Source organism: Oryza glaberrima, chromosome 11, assembly GCF_000147395.1.
Source record: "Oryza glaberrima chromosome 11, OglaRS2, whole genome shotgun sequence".
NCBI lineage: Eukaryota > Viridiplantae > Streptophyta > Magnoliopsida > Poales > Poaceae > Oryza > Oryza glaberrima.
The window spans coordinates 9,234,438-9,239,543 of record NC_068336.1 but is presented as its reverse complement, the minus strand read 5'-3'; the positions used below and the strand labels follow the sequence as shown (position 1 = coordinate 9,239,543).

Here is a 5,106-nt window from a genome sequence, read left to right as displayed (position 1 = left end):
ATGTTGATGACTTTTTCCGTTGAAATAATTTAATATATGAAAATGTTGTATGAACTTGTCATAATTTGAAATTCAAATTCAAATTATTGAAACAGAGTCATATACCAAAATGGCCAAAACAAAAGTTGTAGATATTGATGATTTATATAACTTTGTTGTTGATGACTTTTTCAGTTGAAATCATTTGGTATTTGAAAATATTGTTTGAAGTTGTTATAATTCAAATTCAAATTCAAATTATTAAAACAGAGTCATATAGCAAAATGACCAAAACAAAAGTTGTAGATATCGATTATTTATACAATTTTGTTGTTCTTGACTTTTTAAGTTGAAATCGTTTAGTATTTGAAAATGTTGTTTGAACTTGTCATAATTTGAAATTCAGATTTTATATAGGTCAATTAAACTCAGATGGAGAAATAATCAAAATAAGATAGGTAGATCTCAATAAGTTATACAAGTTTGTTTTTGACAATTTTTCCACATAAGTTCATTTAGTATGATAAAATTCGATTCAAAGGTTTAATATTTTCAAATTAATTGAAAGGAGGGAGGCAGAACAGACTTCTTGGTGAGGGATGAGCAAAAGGGCTGGCTCGTAACAGGCCTTCTGCTCCTCCCTCACCAAGAAGTCCATTTTGCGTCCCTCCTTTCAATTAATTTCAAAATATTAAACCTTCGAATCAAAATTTATCATAGTAAATGAACTTATGTGAAAACGTTGTCAAAAATAAAGTTGTATAACTTATTGAGATCTACCAATCATATTTTGAATATTTCTCCATATGAGTTTTATTGACCTATATAAAATTTGAATTTCAAATTATGACAACTTCTAATAACATTTTTAAATACTAAATGATTTCAAATGAAAAAGTCATCAACAACAAAGTTGTATAACTCATCAATATCTGCAACTTTTGTTTTGGTCATTTTGCTATGTGACTTTGTTTCAATAATTTGAATTTAAATTTCAAATTATGACAACTTCAAACAACATTTTCAAATACTAAATGATTTCAACTGAAAATATCATCAACAACAAAGTTGTATAACTCATCAATGTCTATAACTTTTATTTTGGTCATTTATTCATTCTGTTGTCAAAACGACAACCGCATACGTCGAAAGACGTGAATACTCAACAGTGGTGGGAAAGAAACGAAGTGTATTAAATTTTGAATCTCTCCCTCGGGATCCCCCTATTACATGGTCCCAGGGGACTATTTATAGCTCCATTACAGGTTCTTACTACTAGGGTTTAGGTTATACAGGGGAATTTACATGATTACCCTTACGAAAGGGACATTTACAGGGGTACGTAATGTTATGGAGGCTCATGGGCCCCTGATGGGCTGTCGGGCGATCGCCGGCTCTATAGCCCCCAGGCTTGACGGGCCGGAAAGGCTTCTTCGACCCTCGCGGAGGCGAACTTGCCATGGCGAAGCCGTCTTCTTTCGGCAATGCTCTTCGCCTTGCACCCTTCGCCTGGGACGCCTCTGGCCTGGCAAGGTACTCGCACGACTCTTCGCCTCTCGCCGTTCTTGCTCCATAGTCTTCGCCACGGGTTTCGGCAGATTTGGTCGAAGGGCCTCATGCCATCCGCCAACACATTCGGTAAAGTGATAGTAACATTATTCACAAAATTTATATATCTCTCTTATAGTTTATAAACTATGTAAGAGATATGTACATTTTGTGAACAATGTTACAAATCACATTGTCGGATGAAGAAATGATCCAAATAAAAGTTATAGATTTTGATAAGTTATACCACTTTGTTATTGATAACCTTTTCAGTTCAAATCATCTAGGACTTGTAAATGCTGTTTGAAGTTGTCATAATTTGAAATTCAAATTCATACCGTTCAAACAAAATCTTATAGAAAAATGACCAATACTAAAGTTGTAGACCTTGATAAGTTATATAATTTTATTGTTGATGACTTTCCCATTTGAAGTCATTTACTACCCAAAAAATTATTTGAATTGCTTATATTTTTAAAAATCAAATTTTATATAGTACAATCAAACTTAGATAGAGAAATGCCAAAAGAAAATTGGTAGATCTCAATGAGTTCTACAACTTTGTTTTTGACAGTTTTTTCACATAAATTTATTTAATATGATAAAATTTGATTCGAAGTTTCAATATTTTAAAATTAAATTTTTTCCCCCTCCTCCTCCCTTCAAATTTTTTCATCTCGTCTTCTCTCTCCCATTCTCTCCTATATTTTCACTTCCCCATCCTTATCCTATCCTCTCCTCTCTTCTCCTCTCAGCCTCTTACTCTTTCCTCCTCTCCTCTCTCTCTCTCACCGACGGCAGCGGCGGGCTCGGCATCGGCGGCAGCGGCCTCGACCGCCGACCGCCGACGCCCCGCGCCGCCTCCTCGCTCATCAGGATGGGCTCGGCGGTGTGTGCCGGTGCCGGCGTGCTCGACGACTTCCTCCGGCGGCAGTCCACTTTGTTCGCGGTCGCGGCGACGTCCCCAACCTCCATGACGTCGTCGCCCTCGTCTACTCCGGAGCCCGCTGCCCCCGGCCGGATTTGGAAGCCAGCTCCACAACGACGGGCGCCATTCTTCGCCCTCGGCCTCCACCGGCTTCCCTTCCGACGTCGCCGCCTTGAGCTCCTCCTCACGCCCTCCCCGCCGGCCCTTCCCGATCTGCTCCACCCAAGCCACCACGACGACCAGATCCAGGAAGTCTCTCCATCGCTCTGGTCCTGACAGTGGCTGGAGGACCCGGCCGGTTGCAGCACTTCATCCCCGCAAAAATATCAAACTTGACATCGTCAGCCTCCTCATTTGGATAAGTAAGCCCCTTCTTCACCCTGATTTGTGCGCTAATGCTGATCTTAATCGGTGAATGGTTGTGTTGCCAGGAATTTGTGAATCAGGATGTTCCATCTAATTTGGTTTTGCTCGGGTTGTCAAATGCTCGATGGATATGTACCTGCGCATGTGCATCAGGTTGGTGTGTTTCGGCACATGGTGGGTTGATTTTCTTCAGCCAAGGTTGTGCTCATCTCTTGTATCCTCAAACACTAAGATACTGATGTTCTTTTCCTCTTCTCGCCATTCTCTTGCATGCCATTTTTTTCAGGTAACCAGCTTCAATGAAGAATGGGAGAATTATGTTTACTGATAATGTGCATTTTTATTTACTGTGCCTTATTAGTTCATTTGGCATGGACGCCCTTACTTTTGCATCAGCTCAGGCTTAGCAAGAAAGATTCTCATCCTGTTTTAATTGCTGACCCATGAATGATTAATCTTGACCCCCCACCCCCAAGCAACTCTGTTGCTTTTCGCTTGCGAGAACGCAGTTCTAATCTAGCTTAACTCAGACCGATTCCTTATTTCATTGATAATCTCATCTATTTGTCATGTGAGTAATTTAAGTGGCGCTTAAACAACAATGAAACAATTGTCCAGATGTGGTTGGAACAAAACCATATCCACTTGCCGTCAAAAAAAAAAGAAAAGAAAAATAAGTGCAAATTTGTTATTTCTTGTTCCTCGTATGGTTAAAGATGGTCTTCCTCGTATGGTTGAAGATGGTCTTGTTTCTCACTATGAATTATTCTTGTGCTTGCAGATGGATGATACTCTGACAACTGGAAGCATCAGGAGTACAGAGGGGGAAAAGAGACGTTTAGCAGAGGCTTCACTTGCCTACAACTGTGAGAGGTAATTCCATCATACATCTATTTAGGTTTGTGGGAAATGATAAAAGCTCTTGCAAGCATGTATTGTTAGGGAGTAACATACTTGCCATAAAAGAAACAGCTCAATTTTCAGTCCGAATGATCTTCCCAAGCGTAATGAATTATGTTAGATGGGTGACATTTATTACTTGTGTTGATGTGTAATATGATGCCATCAATCCTTCCCTGTTTGAAGCCATGGGACACTAACAAGCTTACTTTGTTCTTGTTTCCAAAATGTGTTAATATTGCGACTAGGTCTTAATTCCAAAATGACAATGGAGAAGTGGGCACTGAAAAGAACAGTTGATCATGCTCTCTATGTTATTTTTATGCCTCCCTTTTCTTTTCTTCCCCTTCCGTTGTTGTTCTTCTCTTCTTTGCTTAACATGTATCTGTTTTGCACTTTCTGCACCATCATCCACATATTAACGTGCGCAGCGTGAAGCCGCGCTTGTTCATCTAGTAACATCCAATGGCCAATGCTATCTAGAGAATATTCATCAAGAGCAGTTAAGTATGCAAATTATTCAGGAGTTGAATAGTTCCAAAAAGTTGGTATAGAGCATGCTATCTAGTAATTCCTTGATGACATGCACATCATTTTAGAACACTTAGTCTTTACTTGGATTTTGAATATTTCTGTTGAAATGTGAACACTGACTTTCGACATGGTCACTACCTCAAATGAATCATTAATATACCTTGCCTGATTTTTGTTTTTGCAGGATATAGAAGACTAAAGGATTTACAGATTACAGGGGAAAAGAGAAACGGCCAATGAATCAGTTCTACATGTAGAAAGCTGTAGATAGCTTTAATTAGTGAGACAATTGTGTGAACTTCATTTTTTTTTTTGCCATTGCACCTTTTTTTTTGGTTTAAATGTACCGTTGAGCTGTAACTTCGATGATTTATCCAATATAAATAAAAATAGTTATGATCATATAAATTTTACAGTTAAATAATGGGCCGTCATTAAATAATCAATGGACCAATATAAAAAAAATAATGGGTTGTTTAAAAATTAATGAGCCGTATAAAAAAATTTGCTGACGTCAGCTGCCACGTCATCATTGACACGTCATCGCACACATGTCAAAACGACCATGTCACCTGCCATGTTGGTGGCCACGTGGCAACCATCCGTGACGTTTAATTTCGTCACAAAGGTTGGGCTTGGGCTAGGTTACACGAGCCCATAAGCGTTTTATGACGGTTAAAAAACGTTATAGATTGTGCTGATCCGTGACGATTTCGGAGAAAACATAGGCAGATTTAATCTGTGACGCTCAATAGATGACGATAAGTATAATCGTCACAGAAGAATTCCTGTGACGAATTTTCATTGATCCATGACGATTTTTTTCATCATAGATTAAATAGATTCTTGTA

General features: G+C 38.7%; 1 long non-coding RNA gene across 2 annotated transcripts; it reads left to right on the top strand.

Annotated features, from left to right (window-relative positions):
- Positions 1–2,257: 2,257 nt before the first annotated feature.
- LOC127753652 (uncharacterized) lies at positions 2,258–4,663 on the top strand. 2 transcript variants are annotated; one of them, XR_008012664.1, is made up of 4 exons: positions 2,264–2,817; positions 2,887–3,019; positions 3,603–3,694; positions 4,440–4,663. It is a non-coding gene; the product is annotated as an uncharacterized LOC127753652 (long non-coding RNA). The 2 variants fall into 2 exon arrangements; XR_008012663.1 differs by having other exon boundaries at positions 2,258–2,817; positions 2,887–3,694.
- The last annotated feature ends 443 nt before the right edge of the window (positions 4,664–5,106 follow it).